The following is a 21,102-nucleotide window of genomic DNA, read 5'->3' on the forward strand; positions in this document are numbered from 1 at the left end:
CCAACAATCCCACTTTTAGGAATTTGTCCCCAGGTTATTTCCCCTGAAAATCCTTGCTCAACAGTATATGTGAAAATGCATACACACAAAGTGATGTATGGAAACACTGTTCACAATGGCAGGATAAGGCTAACAATTTAAGTGTCCACAAAGAGAAGAATGGTTGGATAAACTGGGACAATCACACAAGTACGACGGTTTGTCCAAAATAGAATAGGGAACAGCTCTCTGAGCTGATGTGGAGTATTTTCCAGGATGTATTGTTAAGGGGAAAAAAAAATCAGAGTGCTATTCTGAAGAAGAACTAAATTATACATGTATCTACTCATTTTAGCAAAAAGAAACATTGGGAAGAAAAGCATAAATGATGAGTTGGTTACTTGTTTTTGTGTGTGTAGTATTTTTTTTTCTACCTGGGATTGAACTCAGGAGCACTCCACCACTGAGTCACATCGCCAGCCCCATTTTGTATTTTATTTAGAGACAGGGTCTCACTGAGTTGCTTAGCACCTTGATTTTGCTGAGGCTGGCTTTGAACTCGTGATCTTCCTATCTCAGCCTCCTGAGCTGCAGAGATTACAGGCGTGCGCCACTGTGCCTGGCTTAGGGATTGGTTACTTGTCAGAGATGGATGGGGATGGGGTGGGAGGGTTGGGAGGGGAAATGACTCTGAATTGTTTTGGATTGTTCAATTATATTAATGATTTACATACTAAAACCAGATCTATAAGGATGGGAGAACGCCCTTAACAGAAACGAATGAACCAGAGTGTATTTCGAATGAACAACATAAGATGCTACCTGGGGTTGGGCGGCGAGGCACAATCCCAAGTGACTTGTGAATTCAGGGTTTCGACTACGTATCCTTAAAGACAGCATGATGTGTAAGGATATAGAGAAGGCTAGTTAGTTTCTCATGGTGGTATGCATGAGCAATCAAAAATGACGTTCTGTTTTCTAGGATTGAGCGAGTGAATGAATATATTGATAAAAATGAGAACTAGATGTCTTACTAATGGAGAATTAGTTTTTTTTCCCTCCCCAAATACACAAAAAAGGGGAAGTCTACAATGTAATAGGGTTGGAATTAAAAGCATGGAAGGTTTAAATGTATCCATATTTGTGGTTTAAATATCTATTTAAACATCCGCCTACTATCTCTGGCCCCTATTGATTGAGAGGACCTTGAAATAATGGCATTCCCATAGTTTTGATGCTGGGTGGGCTTTAAAATCCACCTCTTCACTGAAAAGGTCCAGGACTCCTTAGAGAAGTGGCTGACTCCAGGGCAGGTAAGGGACAACATGAGCAGGAACATCCTGCTCCAGAAATAAGAAAGTGCTTAAAAAAATAAAGAGAATGTATGAGAAGGACTAAAAGGTCTCCCACCATCCAATTCTGAGACAATTCAAGTGTCAAAAATAATGACACTAAAGATTGTAACCCATTGAATATTCCAGAAGAATCCATGAATTCATACCGATATAAATGAACAAGTAAGTGCCTCATTAAATGGGGAAAAGCAAAAGCTCTTCCCTGCAGTAGAACTGAACTAATAAGTATAGGATGATGGAATCAGAAAATCATTTGGCAAATATCACAGTAATAACGGATCCAAGTGAGAACTGACTGTCCAGGGGAGGGAAAAAGTTGGATGAAAAGCAGGATATTTTTACATAGTCTCCAACATCTCCTCCCAAGTTCATATTAATCACAAAGGGAAAAACAGCAACCTGCGAGCAGAGAAACCTGGCACACACCACCTTAGCCAAGTAATCAAAGATAACATCGCTAATAATGGCACCGACCCAACATCATTTCCCTGGAACTCGATGCACGGAGGAAGACACGACATCACTTCTGGGGTGTTTCTGCCCCAAATTCATCACCTGGATCTAATCACAAGGAAACATCAGACAAACCCAAATTGAGTAACCTTCTACAAAATAAATGGTCTGTACCTTTCAAAAATGTCAAGGTTAAAGAAAGAAAAAGAACAGGTAAAGATAAAGAATGAAGAATTGTTCTACTTTAAAAGAAACCACAGAGATGTGACAACCGAAGGCAGCATGTGTCTCTGGATAAAGTATATGACTGGAAGAAGAGAGAAAATTTGAATCTGGATTGTGGATTAATTGATGGTACGATAAAAATGTTCAATCTTCTGATTTAGATAATTGTACAGTGATTATATAAAACAATATGCTTGTTCTTATATTTAGGGATCAAGAGGTACAATGTCAGCTATTTTCACATGATTGATACAAATTCTACATATACAAATATACACATGTATACACATACACGTATATATGCACATATCTACATGTGTATATATATATATACACATGTGTATATGTAGTATGGAAAGAGAAACAGATAAAAAGGGAGAAAGAGAAAAAGGAAGAGAGGAGAGCGGGAAAGGTAAGACAGGAGGAGGGAGGGAGAGACTGAGAGTGGGGATAGGAGAGAGAAGGGGAGGTGTATAACGCAAATGGACCAAGTATAGACAGAAGGGAGGCTGGATGAAGACGATAGCAGAGCTCTTCATACTGTTTGCTTTTATCATAAGTTTGAAAATAAAAAACAAAGAAAATGCTGCTCACAGGTCTCTGAGAACAAGATGGTGATCGCCTCTATTTTAACACTTATGCAGAGGCCTGGGGGCTATGGAGATAAGCTGGGTCCCTTGGGCCTTTGTTTTCCAAGCTGGATCAGATTTTGCCAATACCCTATCCTGTTTGTGGACCTACTCAGTCCCACTTATAGCTTAAAGGGTGTGAATATGATCCATATGGAAAAAATTCTGCTCTCAGTTAACAGCATTTTTTAATGGTCCCGGATTTAAGTTGCTGTTGTTCTTCTTTTTTAAAAAATATTATCCATTTAGACCCAGCCTCAAATATGACGTGAACCTGTGAGGGAGAAGTCCTGAAAGCTGTTCTGCCATATCCCAGGGTGTCTCCAGCTGATGCCTGCTGCCTTCGGGGCACGGTGGGCCACAGCCTCAACTACAGCTGGGATCTGGAACATCCTGGCTCTGACTTCTCCTTGGAGTCTCTTCTCAGCTCTGAATCGTTTGTTGGGAGTGGCTCCCGGGTCAGGATAAGGGAGCTATTCCTCTGCCCGATACTGCTCTCATCCTGAGGTTCTTTTCCTGAAGGCTCAGGGACCTGTGCCCCACCATCAGTGCCCCTCCCAGCTGGGTGGGCTGTGAGACCCTTGGCTGAACCCACCCTGCCTTGGCACTGCAGTCAGATGCTCAGAGCCGGTATGATGTGCCAATGGAGGCACCTTCTGCCAGCCTTTCGGAACTTTCCCAGCCCTCAGGGAAACGTCTGTCTCTCCCAGGCCACCGACAACAGGTCTTTGAAAACCTCACACTCCTGTAACGCTCTGGATTCTTCTGCCATCTGTCTCCTTGACATGATTGGATGCATAGGCCCCGTTTGCCCAGGAAGCTCTGGAGAAGACAGACAAACTTCTGCCTACTCAGCCCAGCACTGTGACAGCTGAGGTGAAGAGAACCCTCTGATTGGATGAAAGAGCTATGGAATGGATCACCCTCAGCTATCATGCCCTTTGACACTGAGGACAGGGTGGCACAGTCCTTGCCAAAGAGACTGTGACCTTGAAATGCCAGGGCAGAAATAGCAGCCTCTTCTCCCAGACCATGGAGTTAACTAGTCACCACTGCTGTAATTGTTTTTGTTATTTTACTTAAAAATGACACTGAACATTTCAACAGATCATCACGATCATCCTTCTGAAACTCAGAATGGTTAAAAACCAGCCCAGGTGCCCATAGCTGCTGGCTGCAAGAACCTGGATTCAAATCTAGATCCCTGTGATACCACACCACAGGGAGGAGAGACAGTCGAATGAATGTTTACTTTTTGAAATGACTACCAAATCCAAATTTACCAGGTAAGTACCCAATCCACATCATCCCAGACAAGTTTTCCCACCTGATTCAACTTCCTGACACAGAACTCACAACTGAAATAATTCCTTTCACTTGGTACAACTGCAGCCCCGAGGGAACCACTAGGTCGTCTTGACTTTGTTCCCTTGCCCTCCCAGGCCTGGATGCCTAGAACTAGGAATTTCTGTAATCCAAAATGGCACCCACAGCTCTGCTGCAGGGCCACTCCAGGCACATCAGTGTATCAGGGTCTGCTCTCTGGTTGAACTGGGGATTCGTGACCTCACTGGCCCATGAGTGTTTCTGTGCATGCCCCGTCCTCTCACCAGCTACTAGGTGAAGCAGGTCTCAGAGAGAGAAAAAGTCATTGGTATTGGCAAGTGCCTGAGCCTCACCTTGGAGCTATCAGTTGTGTTTAAGCATGACTGCCGCGGTAACGCATGGGCTCTGAGAACTATGCTCTCTATTTATCTGTTACAGTAGTTAATTTCATCTGTTTTGCAGAAATATTTACTAAGGGTGAGTGATGGAGGCAGGCAGCTGTGGCTGCCTCTGCTGTAACCATACGGTCTATTTACAACCAGGGCTCTGTGGTGCAGATAGCCCAAAGAGGATTAAATTATACTTTGTAGATTAAAGTCCCGAACACTATAAAACTCATAAGCCTTTGTATGCTAAGCAAGAACTTTGACTCCCATTGGGCCTTAAGCTGATGTTCTGCACACATAGAAAGAGTGAAAACTTTTGATATTTAAGTATTTTCTAAAAAGCTGGCAGAATATCAAGCTTGTTCCTTAGGAAGTCGACTGGATAAGGGGGGTGGAAAGCAACTTCACAAACCCCAGGTCACCAGGGTGACCTGCTTCGCTCTCACCATAAACAAGCCTTCTCCATCTCTGTTTACTCATCTCCTTGAACTTGGGCAGGCCGACCTCCTGAAAGAAAACAGTCCCCAGCCTCCCAAAGCCGCTGTTTGTGTTCTTCTGGTCACCAAGTCACACCCCACGGAATTACATCCCAAGCACTCCGCTGCTCCAAGCTTTCTTAAAGTTGGTTAGAAACAAGGTCCCAAGGAAAAGCCTCATTGTCCCCGTCTTCTGTGGGACGGGGAGAAGCTTAGTCTTTCTGCAATGGGTTGTTAATCGCCTCTCTAGCAAGGGTCCTTCACCCTCGGGGTGCATCGTTTGCCCCCTCCCTGCCCCCAGCCTCCATCCTCTTCAGACCCTGAAAGAATTCGTTCAATTTAGCTTTCTCATTGATCTTTAAAGTTTCACTCTCAGTCACTTTCCACTTGAAGCTGTGTTTGAAGTTTCCACAGGCATTTCTACTGATGGGTTTCACCCGGAGAGCTTTGTCGTCGACTTTGAGAGTCTGGCGTTCACAGGATGGACTGATCTTCACAGGTGTCACTTTCTGCACACAGCAATTAGCCACACAAGCCAAATTGGCACAAGCAACATGCTCGTACCCTCTTTGCAGTGAACCTTGGTGCTCATTTGGGAGACTCTGGTGGGACCTGGTTACAGATGGGAAATTTCCCTTGTGGATGACCAGCCCTCACCAAGGAAGGTGGAAAGGCAAAGCCAGAGACCCAGAAAAATTTAGTTATTGGAGGTCCAGTGGTTTCTCATTCACTGGGGACAAAGCTTAGGAGTTTATGTAGGGGACCTGATTCCTTCTTGTGGCATTTCAGTGCATTGATGTGATGGGAGATCAATGCTTTTATTAAAATACAGTGTGAAAATAAACTTTTAACAGAATCTACAGCAAGAACAGGGATAGTTCTGTTATCCTGTCTGGGGGCACACAAGATCTTACACGACTCCTCTTCCCTTTCGAGATGTCTATAACAAGTCAAAGTATGGTGGATTCCCAAGGACTCATTTTTCAGACCTTTCCACCTGGAGAGCCCCTGAGGGGATCAGTGCTTCAATGCCTTTGTTCTTCTCCAGCAAAGGCACAGAAAACTTTCAAATCTGGAAAGGGTGCAGGACAGGGGCTCCCCATCACCTCCAATGTCCCTAAATGCAGTCCTCCCTCCCCAAATGCCAGGGTCCTCTTACTGGAATCCTGATACCTCTTGGGAATCTAACTGATGGGAGGAGGAAGTACCTCTAGCCAAACACACAATCACCCCATCAAACAGGGTTGGTGAGATCCTGTTTAGGGCTTTCCCGTTGCTGGGGTTGTTAGCGGCGTGTTAATAAAGGTGACTGTGCTCTATCTTTCACCCACAGGATCTGGTTTAATTTTCACAGTCATTGTGAGAGATAAAGACTACAGATGTTATCAAGGAAGCGTGGGTGGAAAGCTAGTTTATCTTCCTCCTCCTTTCCATCTCTCCCTCCATTTCTTCCTCTCTCCCTCTCTCTCCTTCTCTGCCTTTTACCCTCCTTTCCTTCTTATTCCATTGCCTTTCCTCTTGCTTCTTTCCTTCTCCTCTCTTCGTTCTTCTCCTGTCCTCACATTTCACTGGATCCTTGAGAACTCAGGCCTGGTATCCATGGCTTCTGCCTTCCTGTTTATTTCAGAAGCCAAGTCGCCTTTCCCCACACAGAGAATTCTCATTTCTTTCAAGTGGGATGGTTAGAGGGGGAGGCTGAGTCTCCATCAGCCTCCACTCCAATTATAATGGACCTCCAGCACGCTGCACTGAAGCCACATCTGATTTATGCAAACCCTTTCCCCTGATGATTACCTTCTCCATTCTGGACACGAATATCTGCTCTCTCTGGGTGAGGGAGCAGCCTGATTATAGCTTCATTAGGAAATGGTGCCGCTCGTTCTTGCAGTCTAATTGTTTGACAGGGTTTGGGATACGGACATGTGAATCGCTGACGGTGTGCGTGGCCCACCTTTTATCACAGCGAAATCCTCACTGTCAAAGCAAATGGTTGATTTTATGTCATTAAAAGAATCGTAATTGCAGCCTTAAGTCTTTCCTGGGTTCTCTCAAGAAGAGTACACGGGACTTTCTGACACCTCGTTGACACCCCGCACAACTCTGGGCGTGAAGAAGGCAGCTGTTCCAAATCCAGGGAACCAAGGCTTAACCAAGAGAGGTGGACCTGGGTGGGATTTCTCAGGCTTCTCAGAGAAGCTCCCCTTTGGTCTTCGTTTCTCCCGTGCCCCCAAACCATCACCGGAGGGCTGCAGGGCTCTGGAGAGCTGGAGACAGCCCTGGTCTATGGCTTGTGGCCTCTGGTGCTCCCTTTCAAGGGTGGTTGGCTGATGAGCAGTTTTGAGTTTTCAAGCCAAGGAAAGTCTCTGGAGAATAATCCTTCGGAGGCAACTGGTGTGTGTGGAGGGAAGTTTGTGCTCTCCTGGGGCCTGGGCTGTGCTTCCTGGAAAGCACTTCACACTGGCCAACCATGGATCTCTCAAGAGAACACACAGCCCAGCGCATCAGGATCCAAACCCGTTTGCTGGTCCAACCAGTGACCTGAAAAATAGAGGTGTCAGCCTCAGATGACCTTCCCCATGCAGGAAAGGGAAGTGACACTGGTGGCATTCAGTGTTAACTGTCCGGGAATGCATAAGGATGGCAAGTTAAACAGTAATCACCAGGTAACCATCTCAGACAGATAGAAAGAGAGGGGTAAAAACCCAAGAGTAGCTATCTTTAAAGAGAACAAGCAGATCTGAGTAATCCAATTTAGGGGAGATAAGAGCCTGCTGCTAGTACTGTCCTTTAACTGGACAAACGCCTTCGTTCAAGTGTCAACCCCAATCCGGAAGAGGTCACCGCACTGGGCCTGCTGCCTAATATACTCCTGAATTGGCTGAGTGGCTTTCCGAACAAACACACTGGTCCAACAGAATTGATTTTCAACAGGCCGTATTGGTCCCTAACGTAATTATCCAGCAGTGAGTCAGTTCACGGCAGCCCTTGCATTTAAACGCCTCTGGTCAGGCCAGGAGAGGGTAGGGCCACGCTGAGGTGCCTTCTCCAAACACCACTTGGGAACCCTCCCCTCCTCCCACTCCTGGCCACTTCCCTTTCTCCTTCCTAAATAATTTAAAGCACAGTGGGGACTTGGTGCAGCTCCGTCCTCAGTGGCACCTTGCCCCTGTTTACGAGGCGCTGCGAAGGCCCCGGGTCACGTGCAGATGAATACCAAGTCCTGGCGGTTTGATAGGTGAATTCAATTTACAACAAAGAATCAAATGGAATCCTTTAAAAATGCTTCATGGTTTAACCTCTTCCTTTCTCTGAAGGCTTTTTGGCAGCCTGGTTCCAGTTACATCTGTGGGAATAGCCAGTCAGGAGCAGGTCCGGGGAGGTGACCTCTCAGCAGAGCACGTTCCCTTCAAAGACTCACATCATTTGGTCAAGGTCTTAGCTGGCCAAATAGAGCACGACATTTGACCTTCCACCTGATCACTACAAAGTCTACACCCCAGTGGGTCCCCTGTGCTGGGAGGCCTGTTATGAGGATGTGATAACCTTGATACAGTTTCTAGGATATCCTAATGATATCTGGATGCAGGAACCCACAGACCACCATTTTCTTTTCCACCCATCCTTTCCTCATCCCTTGAGAAATACACACTTCTCCCAGGCTGCAGAATGAGACTGAAGGCCTTATACACAACCTTTTACTTTACACCTGTAGCCCATGGGGAGGGCAGGACTGGGGTCCAGGGCATCCTTGTGTTCCTAGTACTTGGTATCTTGTGTTGTTGAAAAAACAGCATCTATTTGTGGAGCTGGGTTAAAGTGCTTTGTAATGACAAAAGGGCCACAAATAGCTGTGTGAACCGGGGCAATAGTTTAACCTCTCTGTGCCTGTATTTGTCCATCTGTGACATAGGGTTAAATATGGCGCCTGAAGCATGAGGTTGTTAGAAGGATAAACTGAGTTCTGGAGCCATGCCTGGCACACATGAAGTGTTAACAAGAGTCGTGATCAGCCACTTACAGGACAGGACGAGGGGCATCAACAGACTCAGCCTTCCTGAATCTTTTCATCCTCTGGGACTTCATGTGCTATGAAATCCAGAGCTCCCTAATTGACTGGAAGTGCTACGCAGTGTGTCTTCCCTCAGCTGGCTTGGTTCAGGGCCAGCGTACCCCACCTGAGTCTCTGCCTGAGCTATGCTGCTTTCCCAGGAGCCGGGCAGTCTTGGAGCAGGGCACTGAGGAGCCACACCTGCCTGCTGACCCACTCCAGGGGGAATCTGCAGAGTTGTGGCAAGGAGGTCGTGGTGGCAGTGGCCGTCAGGGAAATTGATCCTCTAAGTTCTCAGGAAATGCTGTTCAATCACAGCTGACCTGCCAGGAAGCTGTGCTCAGAACTAGTCTACAGGAGACAAGAAAATATTCTCATTTGCTTCAAACCCTACCACCGCCCATGGGCTCGTCTTCCCAAAGGTTTGTACTGAACTCCTCTGATCAGAGAGGAACCGTGGGGACCAAAGCTCCAACCGGCATCTGTTTACTCACTTCCTTGGCTCACACCGGTGTCCAGGTTGGCTCCAAGGGCGGCGCTGCAGTGAGCTTGCACTGGGGCATTTCAGGGGTGCCCAAGCTAACACCTAAATATTGTCAGTAATAATGAGGCTAATGTGCCAGACACTATTGGAAGTGCTCTCCTTATATTAGTTCATTTAATCTGACATGTAATATCACTGACATTTCAGCTGAGGAAATGGAAGAGCAGCGAGGTCATAGGTCACGGCTGAGATCAGACAATTAGGACCTTGAGCCAGTTTGTGGCTGCTTACCCCTCCTGTCCCACTACAGTTGGGAACAATGAACAGAGAAGCTGCACTTTACAAAATAACATTAAAGCTGCTAGTACAGACCCAAGTGGCAAGGGGGAAAAAAAGAAAAGAGAAAGGAGAGAAAGAAGAAGAAAGAGGAAGAAAAGAAGTTGGAGATAAAGGACAGGAGGAAACCTCAAAAAGAGTATTTAATATTATTATTTTTATCAAATAGTGTTCCCTGATCATGACGGATAGCATTTAAGAATAACACAAAATATGCCAGGCATTATGCTATATGAAGACCTTGGCATTCAGTTATTTCATTTAATATTCATCACTAAACAATTGATGTTGCTGAGAATCTCCTTAGAGAAGGACATTGAGGCTCAGAGAGGTTGTAACTGAGGAAGTCCAAGGCCAAAATCTAACTAGAATAGGTCTGGGAGATTTAGCAAATAAAAGCATAGGACACCCAGTTCAATTTAAATTTCAAAGAAACTCCAAATCATCGGGGACATACTTGTGCTAAACCAACAAATAATTTTGGACATTCTTATACTAAGAAAATTACTGGTTCATCTGAAATTCAAACTGATCTGGGCGTTGCGTATTTTATCTGGCAACCCTAAACAGAAGCATTATTTAGGCTGTCTCTAGTCTTCATAGTTTTAAGCTGGCATGAACTTTTCATTTAAAGCTGAAAGTATATTTATCTCTTCAGATTTTCAGGGCATCTGTAGAGATGCCAACAGGATCCGAATTCTTGACTGGTTTCCAGTGCAAATTTCAAGTGCCTGAGTAGAATCTCAGGGGTGCCCAATGGCCAGGGTGCCCACTCTGTGCTGGGGGAATATTTTCCCCAGGGGCCCTTATTTCATGGGGTATCCTTTTCCAGAGCTTTGTCATCTGCAGACTTCCACCCTGCCTTCTGGACAAGTATCCAACCGTGTCCCCAGGACAGCACCTGCTTACAATCAAGCCTTTTCTGTCCCAAACAGGATGCCATTACGTCCCCCTGCTTCAAGAGTGCACAGCTGCCTGGCAGAGAAAGACAGAGTCCACATCCACCTTTGCTCCTGCCCATCCTTCCCCTAAAGTACTCCTGAATAGGGTCAGGTTCCGGCTGTATTTTTCAGTCTCTAATTAGCAGATTCCAATTCATCACCCTCAGTATCTCCTGGCATCAGCCCGGAGATTCCCTCCTCTCGCCTGGCGAATCGGTCTTCATTTAAAACCCTCTCTCTTAGCCCTAAATGGAAATCAATTCTGCAAGTTTAGCAAATAGTTAATTACTCCACAAAGAGGATTGATTGGCCTTTGATCACCAGAAAGCTCTGCAGTGCTATTAGTCTCTTTCATCTGTGATTAAACCACAGAGAGAAAGAAACAAAAACTAAATTAGGCTTCTCCTGTTATCCTACAAATATTTAATGACGGGCTAATCTCCTAGAGGTGTGTTCAGGGGATATGCGTTCCATCAGGAGCCGGCTTCCATTCAACCTTGAACCCAGATTCCATCTTTGTGGAGAGTGCGGCAAAGAACTTGACAGAGGAAAAGAGCTAGGCTCAAAGAAGCGCTTTGTAGGACACACTCTTGTCTGCCTTTTCTTCTTCCTCCTTCTTATGTATGTTTTAATGCAGATAAAGATTTCCCTAGTGGACTCCTGACATGAATAATAATAATAAAAGGAAATCGGGCTTAAAAAATTCCTTTTGGGTTTTTCTAACTTTCCATACCCTGTCCCAATGATTTGTGGATGCCAAGGAGCCCTTTCCCAAGTGATGGACTCCTTCAGCAAGGGCGGAAAAGGCATATGCCATGGAGGTGTCTGTCATTACCTCTTCCCCCAAATGGTGCCAATAGCAGAGCAAGAGCTGGGTCATCTGCTCCCTCCAATACTCTACATCATGTGCATAACCAATTGAACCTTAGAAAAGGCACTTTCTATATATTTGATGCAATAGTCCCAGAAAGCCTGTAAAGAAACTGAGGCACAGCCAGGCAGGGTGGTGCATGCCCCTAATCCCAGCAGCTTGGGAGGCTGAGGCAGGAGGATCACAAGTTCAAAGCCAGCTTCAGCAACCTAGCAAGGTTCTGAGCAACTTAGGGAGACCCTGTCTCAAAATAAAGAATGAAACAGGCTGGGGGTGTGGCTCAGTGGTTGAGCACCCCTGGGTTCAAAAAAAAAAAAAAAATAAGAAGAAACTGAGGCACAGAGGGAGAAAAGAGAAAGGAGATTGAACTTGGACAGAACTGAGTTCAAGTGCTCCCTCTGCTTAATATCTGGGTGACCCTGTGCAAGTCAACAGCTCAGACTTTGTACCAAGCAGGTGAAAACACCTACTTTACCAGGCTGCTGAGCTGATCCCCTGCAAGGGATCACAAAAGCGCCAACACGTAGTAGGACCACTAGGTATGGGGTCCGCACCCTCCCTTTCTCTTGCTCAAGGTGATGCGGCTTGAAAGGGGAGGAGCGTGGCTCCGCTGCCCTTCCGGAGGCCTGTTCCTCCTGCCTCGACTGCCCCCGCCCCTCCAGCATCCTCCGACCCCACAGTCTGCTTGGAATCCATCCTCAGGGACCCGGTGCCGAAATAACATCAAGGCTCCAGAATCAAAGACGCGATCAGAGCCAGGCATTAATGCAGCTAAGGAATCAACCAATTTGTAGTTGGTGGGGCCCTTTCTGAGGGTGGGATCCCCCCTACGACCAACAGGATAAGCCCGTCTGGCCCCTAGAAACGAAATGCAAATCAACTCTGATTATTTTTCAATCTGGTGCTCAGGCCTGACGCAGACAGCTGGTCTGCACTCTGTGTCGCCCTCATTTGTTCTTCTCACAGTCTCATGTGCAGCCCTGCGGGTCATTCTGGGGTTTTCCTCTTCATAATTTTATCAGACAAATGCTGCTAATTGGACTGACCCCGAGCAAGATGGCGATGTTGCAGTCGGTTATCCATATCACAGGTGCACCTTTCTCCCCGGCTTGTCTCCACAGCCCAGGCAGGACCCCTGCCTGCAGTGACACTTCCCTTGTTCGACAGGCTAGGGACCCATGGACTCAGCACCAGATGACCCAGTGGGAGTCCCGGCTCTGACATTTACAAGCCCCGCGACCTCCGACAACATGAGGGCGTTACGAACAAGTTTAATTAACACTTGTTGAGAAACTTCGTGTGTCGAGGACTGAACTGGCGTTTCTGAGAGGACTAAGTAGACTCGTTATAGGAAAGTATTTTTAGCCTTGATTATTATTGTCATTAGGTTTTGTTAGGTCCCCTGCTGTCCGCTCAGCACTCACCCTACACAGGAAGGCTCCTGGCTGCCAACACCTGTGATTCCCACCTGAGGGCCCTTCTTTTCTGGCCAGGGGGGTCCTCCAGATCTGGGCTGAGATGTGCGCAGGAGCATCGGGGCGGGAAGCAGCTGTCCAGCAGGGAGGGGCTGGGCCTCCTCGTCCCTCAGGCCGGGTGACTCTGTGTGCTCTACACTGTCCTCCAGAGGTGGCCAGTGGGGTTAAGTTCAGCTTTCCATGGTGCAGATGTGCTTGACAACACACACGAATGTCTTATCATCCCCCCACCCCCTTCTTTCCCTTCCTCTCCCCTCACTAGTGTTTCCTGGTATCACCTCCCACATAGATGGTTCTCAAATTTTTGTCTCTGTTTTATTTGTCGGAAAATTCAAATGAAGACAAAGGTCATAATAATGATAATAATGATGGAGGGCAGAGAAGCACAGAGGTGTACACAAGAGAGCTCGTAAGACTATCATGGACGAATCACCTCAAAGTTTTGTCAGAAAGCCAGAATGTTTGATCTAGAAGGTCACTTTTTCCCCAAATCCTAAAAGGATGAGAGGATGACAGATTCCCCTTAGACCAGCAGACCCAAGTGTGGAATCGGGTCTGACCTAGTAGGCACTTTCCACTACTTCAAGATTTGAACCATGGCTTGCTCTGTGTGCTGATTGCTTGTGGATTCTTCATCCACATTTTCTCTCTCTCGAGCTCCTCACCTTGATTCCAGTGTAATGGCCTCCAGATGATCACCCTCTCCCATTCTCCAATGTCTCACTCATTACTCACTGCTCACAGAAGGGTGAAAATTCTGGACTCACCCATATGGCTTCACCCTGCTTCATCTGTGTGCTTCCCCCTATCCTGACACTTTACTCCCGTGAGCATCTTGCTGTCCCTTGAAGCACCCTAACACCACCAAGCCCCACCCTAGTCTCTCCCCAGCCACAGTGTGCTTCGTGGCCAATTCTTATTTACCCATCAGGTGTCCTGTTCTGAGGACAGCTGTGTTAGACAGCTGCTGAAAGGGCTTGCAGTGATGTCTACTTTCTGGTATTCATGGTTTCCTGCATTTTCCTCCCCTTGCAGGTGGGCTAGGCCTAGTGACTCACTTTTAATGAAAAGAATATGGCAAAAGCAATGGGTGTCCCTTTCAGGATTAGGATACAAAAATCCGTGACGCCACCCCTCCTCCAGTCCTTGCTCTGATGACCCACACTATCCTTGTGTGAGCTGCACAGAGGATGGAGCTAGCTCCATCACTAGGAGATAGGGCAGCCTCTGCCAGGAGCCCACAAGGAACATCCTGGTAAGTGAGATTGGAAGCAGATCCTTCTTCAGCTCTGCCTTGAGATAACAGCAGCTTTGATTGACCCTGTGAATGCAGTCTTATGAGGGACCCAGAGGCATCCAGCTAAACTGTGCATGGATTTGACCTCTAGAAGCTAAGGTGGTGAATACTGTTCTAAGCTACCAGATTTGGGGATAATTTGTTATACAGCATCGAGCAACTAGCACAGATTTTATTTTCTCATTATATGTGGTCATTCCAAGGAGTTAGAGACAGTGTAGGCTTTAAGGAATAATTGTAGAAAAGACATCAAATGAGAAACAATTCTGTAAGCTATGGGAGCAGTAAAAGTCTAGCACCTAGCACCCTGGGTTCTGATCTCACCTGCTGGGATTTGAATTCTGGATCCATCACTTGTCATCTAGATGCCTTTGACCAGTTATGTGCCCCTGGGCTTTGTTCCTTCGTGAGCAAAATGAAGGCAATAATAAGAGTCATCTTATAAATGGGCTGTAAGGATTAAACAAGATGACATCTGTAAATTTCTCAAAACATAACCTGGTATCTGGTAAACACTTAATAAATGCTATCTACTTTTGCTGTTATGAGGATAAGAGGGGGTAGAATATAAACTTTGGAACTTGAAGATCTTGCTGTCAGCTTAGGGGCGTGCCACAGTTCACAGAGACAGACAACATGAAGTAATCGACAATTAGATGCTAAATCAGCACTTGATAAATTGAAGGAGTTTAGAGGTAAGGAAAAAAAAAGGCTGGACTCTCCTGGAATGTTTCATGGTGAAATTTTAAGCATGAAAGAGTGAGTAGTAGACCCCAAGTAGGCACAAAAAGAAGGAGTGGGGAGTCCTGGCATGAGCTAACAACCAGAGGTGGAGCCAATAGGTAAAGAGCAGGGCCAGAGACTTGGAGGGACGGAGGATGAGACCGGAGAGGATGGACAGAGGAGAGGGCAAACATTTGCACATCAAGGGCGAGTCTCAGACTCTGCTCCGTAGGATGGGGGCAAACTGGAGACTGCTCAGTGCTTGTCAAAAGTGCTGAGAACAAGAAGGGGTTGGGAAGGGAGAACATGGAAGCTGGAGTCCCATATTCTTTAGCTAAAGTGGACCCCAGAGGCTGCCTGGCTAGGTACCATGCACCCAGGGACTCTGGGAAAGGAAGGTCCCCTCTGGGGACGGAGGAACCACCACCGCTTGGCTTGTGATGGCACCACATGTCCAGAGCTGCAGCCTTTCGGGAGGAAGCAGAGGTGTCTGAGAGAGGTTCCCTTCACCCACAGCCTTGGAGGCCCTGAGGCATGAGTGTTTGCAAGTTGGTGCATGTTTAAGGTCAAGGGAACATTGATTTCCACCCTGAGTTGTGGTGGAAGCTGCTAATTTGATAAGACAGAGCATTAAAGATTCAGTGTATATGGATATTGATCATGGGGTAGGTCTTGTTAGATGATATTTTTTTAAAAAATGATCAAACAACTATTGGTGGGAAACTAAGTAAGAATTTCCCATCTGAACCTACCTCCTTTGAGGGTCTGTAAAGCTGAGTGAGACATTAGGTAGTGATAGAGTGCACCGCTCAGAAGATGGACAGACGTTGGCCTGCATCCTGGGTATACCACTCATTAGTTGTGTGGCCTTGGGAGAGTGATTGAGCTTCTCTGTGCCCCAGGTTTCTGGCAGGCCTGGAGATAGTTCATATCTGCACAGTGAGACAGGCGTGAGAATGGAGCCAGGCAGAGCGGATGGTAATGACACTAACAGCAGGGGCTGATGCTCGGCATGTTCCATGTGCTGGGAACTCTTCTTGCTTTAAAGGTTGGACTGATTAAATCTTCATAGTCATCCAATGAGGAAACTGAGGCACAGAAGCTTGCTGAAAGTTACATGGTGGAGGGCAAGGATTGGAAGCTGGGTGGTCTGTGTCCAGAGCTGACTCTGTTAACTCCTGTGAAGACAGTCTTAATGCCTGTTCGGCAGTGTCTAATACGTGGGTGCTAAATATTTGATGAATAACTGATAGCTGCATGTGTTGGTGGCACTCCAAGAAGTCCATGTTCTCTCCTTGAGGGCTGTTGGAATCACAGCTGTGATTTCCTGATGGAACAGTTCAGGTGGCAATGTGAAAGAAGGTAAAGCAGGGTCATGAGCCACCCATCCCAGGCCATTCCCCCAAATGACTGGGTGAGGGAGGAAAGAAGAGAAGGGGAGACATAACAGAAAAGACAAAACACAAGTACACGGACTCTGAAAAAAACTCAACTTGCCTGCAATCTTTTTTTAAAAAATATCTTTAGTTGTTGATGGACCTTTATTTTATTTATTTATATGCAGTGCTGAGGATCGAACCCAGTGCCTCATACATGCTAGTCAAGTGCTCTACACTGAGCCACAACCCTGGCCCCTTTACCTGCAATCTTGTCTCTCCCTCTGCCTCCATGCTTGTGACCAACCTGAATCAGCATGTTGATTCCCTTCCTGAGCATCCTCAGAGGAGGATGTACCCCAGAGGGACTTAGGAGGCAACCTTTATTTTTCATATCCTCATGGCTGGTGGGGGTAGCCTCCTGGACAACTGGTTCCAACATCATTTGGAAGAGCTGGCAGTCCATAACTGTTTGGAGTCCCACTCTGGGCCACATGCCTCCTTGCCTCTCCGGCTCCTGCAGGACCTCTGTTCCCCATTCCACTCCCCACCTAAGGAAGATGTGCGTCCAAGAAGAAGAATGGGAAGAAGCTCAGGTCTCTGAGAGCTGCCATGCTTTGTCAGAGTTTGCAAATGGGACTCTGTATCTGCCACAGTTTCCTACTATTACCTCATTCAGAATCTCCCTGTCCTGAGGCACTGAGGTCAGGCTGGCTGCCTGGAGGTTTGGCCAGCCATGGGATGGCCCAGGAACAGAGACAGGAGGCCAGAGGAATAGTCGAGAGCATCTCTATCTAATTCACACCTTGGCACCAGCTCACAGGGGCTGGCACATCTAATTTACAGCAGGAGTGTGTAATGGGTGTCAGGCTCACCAGACCCACACATCGCACTCCTCCAAGTGCTCAGAAGGACTGCTGAATATCCTGCAAATGAGTCACAAAGAAACATCCAGAACCACTGATGAATTCATCTAATATTTCAGTGCCTGATGTAAGACCAGGCAGGGCAAATAGGGCACTGACCACCAGCCAGTGGTACTGCTGGGTGTGTAGGCGGGAAGCCTTACTTACTTCCTGGAGGTGAAAATGAACAATAACCTTATTCTAACGTGAAACTGGAGGGGGCAGACAGGCGATCTGAATCCAGGAATCTAAAATAGCAAAAGAATGGCCAGATAAAATTCCTGACAGCTCTGTATCTCTTTAAGTATAATACTGAATTTATAAATCAGTGAGAACTATTCAAGTAAGATATAAAGACATGAAACAGTTTTTGGTGAATATGTTGTGGTTGATTAAAAAAAAAAAAATGATCACAATGCTTTGTAACTCATTTCATCAAGAGGTGAAGTCTATTTCTCCACTACTGGGATCCGGGCTGGCCTTGTGTCTTTCTTTGACCAGTACAGTGCCGGATGAGTAATGGCAGGAATTCTGGTGGCTGGGGTTTCAAAGACCTTGAAACGTCCACTCTCAGTCCTGAAACCCCAAGATCGCAAGGTGAAAAAGTCTGAGATAGGTTATGGGAGGATAAAGTCACACAAAACAGAACCCAGACACCCAGCTGACAGTCCGCCAACCCCCCAGCCCATGTAACCAATCAGAAAAGAATCTTGACCGAGATTAGCTGAGCTTCATCCAGGTCAGCAGATCTGCCCAGATGAGCCAGACCAAACTGTAGACCCACAGAATCAGAAGTTAAATAAATGGTTATTGTTTTAATATATAAAGTACCAGGGTGGTTTGTTATGCAGCAGCAGCTGACTGTGACATATTTCAAACATTTCTCCAAACTCTACTGACTTGCTTAGCTGACAGGCTTTCAGTACTGTAAGATCTATGAAGTCAGATTAGTGCACTTTCCCTCATGTTATCTCCATCAACTAACCATGTGTGTAGTACAGAGTAGGTTCTCAGTAAGGACTAGTTGAGTAAAAGATAATGTGAAATAGATTCATCTTGATGGTACCTCAATTTTTTTTTTTCTAAATGAGACAGGGAATGATGATAAATACAAAGAAAGAAATAAAATATAAATGAAAAAACTGAATTAGACTGTGTCTTAATTATCCAATATTCTTAAGTAATGGAGCATGGATTGATGAATTTTAAAGCAACCACAGATTCCTTCTATCTGCCCTTAAACAAATATGTGTTTAGTACATAATGTGCACTATGCAAGATGCCCACCCCCAGGGTACAGTGGATAAACAAGATGGATAACAACCCTGGCCTCATGGAGCTGTAAAAATTTACACCATTAATTCTGTATAACCCAGAATTTGTTCCATTTTAGAACTGTGGGCAGAAATGACAAGCAAATTTATGGGTACACACATCCACAGCAGATGCCATCTCGTCCTGGAACAGGGTGTTTTCTTTCCTATGATTTGATTTTTATTGGTATCTTGACTTTTTTCCTATTCGTAAATTTTATAATTCATTTGGCTAGTCAATAAATACTGAGAGCTCTGTCTGGTGGTAGTTGGTACATATAGGATAAACGAGACCCAAGCACTTTCTGGCCTCATAGAGTCTTTAGTCTGCTCAGGGAGACAGACATTAGATGTGTAATCACTTTAAAATGCAAATGAGCTGGGTATCCCCAAACCAAAGGCACAGGGTACTGTCACAGAGCAGTCTGACCTGGTCTGGGTGGCAGGTGGCCCAGGAGCTCTTTGGCGTAAGCAAGCACCTCAGCTAGAGGGTCTTCACAACTACAGCTGGAGAGTTTCAGGACATTCTAGTTCTGATGGATTTAAGGTTTGAAACTGAACTTCAAGGTGCTGATGAACTTGAACTGTTGACTAAGCACTCTGGGTCTGTGCCACTTGTCCTCCCCCTTCCTCATCTAGCTGTTAAGGTTCGGTGGCCACCTTTCCATTCGTGAGTGCTACAGATGATGCCTAGACCTTGGGACCAGAGTTCCTGCATTGTCCTTTACACACGGGCCAGTGGCTGACACCTCTCCGCCATCCTTCCACCTGTAGGGCGAGCACATGTGCCTCCTCCACCCGTCCCCGTCCTCTCTTGTCATCCACACTCCTTCCCCCCAGCCCCCCAGGGCATTGGGGTTGCCGTGTGGTGTGGTGCCTCTCTCACAGGCATGTGGTGAAGATCCCTGAGACGATGTCTGTGAAGAGCCACATGTTCCAAGAAGAGACCCTCTCCAGAAGGAACGTGAGGGGTGGTAATTATTGCTGCACCTCTGTGGAGAGGCTGCGGGTGCTTGGCATGGTGCCACCCCCTTATCAGGAGACAGCTGCTGCCTGGCCGTGTGTGCAATTGAAATCAGACTTTCCTGCCACACAGATGGATCCCTCCAGCCTGCAGCCGGCACTGCCTGCTCATCTGCCCAGGCTGGGCTGAGCGAGGGTACAGATGAGGGCTCGTGCCCACACCTCTGAGCTATCAGTCAATGTTTATTCATTCAACAAATATTTATTGAGTGTCTACGGTGAGCCAGACGTGAGTCTAGACATTGCCGGGACACGAACGCTTATGATGGAGGAGAGAAGCCATTTATGAAACACTAGCTACGGGGCTCAGCACCAAGCCAAAGAATATCTCATCAATCCCTTTACAGATGAAGGAACTGCTGTTCAGTGACAGGGAGTTAGTAAATGGCGGATCTGAGACTTGGTTCAATGTCAGCCCAATTCCAAACACCATGCTCTTTCCAGGACATGATTCTCCTTCAGGAACTTAACAAAGATGCCCAAGATCTCCACCTCCACAGAGACTGATAGCTTTAAAAAACAGGCACAGAGCCATGTCAGCCCTCTGGCCCCCGGCTCACTATAAAAGTCATATTCTTCTCCTTCCAACCTTGGAGTCACCTTCTTAAACAATGTCTTTTCTCAGTATAATGCTTGATTTCCAGGAGCAGGTAGGAGAAAGAATATTCCAGGCAAAGGAACATGTACATGTACATGCCAATTCATGGAAATAAGAGAGCTTTAGCTAAATGGGGGTGGGCCCGGGCATCCTTGCTGAAAAGGAAGGGGTCCAGGAAAGAGAAAGGAGAAAAGTACAAGAGTGCTGGGGACAGGCATAGCTGATGGTGGCAAGATGGGATTGAATCAGACATCCAGCTGAAGAGGTAGGAAGGAAAGTGGTGCTTTCTGGGTAGGTAGGAGGTTAGGCGTGAGCACATTTAAATTGGATAAATGAAAGTGATGACCACTGATGTACTTCAGGAGTAGAGAAAAGGTTTGACAGCTCTGCTGGGAAATGAGATATGCTGTTGGCAAGTTGTTTGCTGAAATGCTATTTAAACTAGCAAAACACTGAGCCTGAAATAGGAGGATTCCAAGTTCAAGGCCAGCCTCAGCAACATCACAAGGTCCTAAACAGCTTAGTGGGACCATGTCTCAAAATAAAAGATAAAAAGGGCTGGGATGTGGCTCAGGGGTTAAGTGCCCCTGGGTTCAATCCCTAGTACCAAAAAATAAAATGGCAAAAAATTGGAAACAACCTGAGTTTCCAGCAATAGGGGAGTGCTTAAGAAATTTCCAAGACAGTTTCTGCGTGGGATATCAGGCAGCCATTAGTAATGACCATTGTGAAGATTTGAATGAAAAATGGCTCATGGTATGATCCAGTGGGGAAGAAAAGGACTATGGAAAAGAAGATCCACTGTGTTAAATTCTAAGTGGAAAGAGTGACAAAAACAGATGGGTAGAAGGAGAAAGCTACTGATCTTGAAGACTATTCTGTG

Source organism: Sciurus vulgaris, assembly GCF_902686455.1.
Source record: "Sciurus vulgaris genome assembly, chromosome: 17".
NCBI lineage: Eukaryota > Metazoa > Chordata > Mammalia > Rodentia > Sciuridae > Sciurus > Sciurus vulgaris.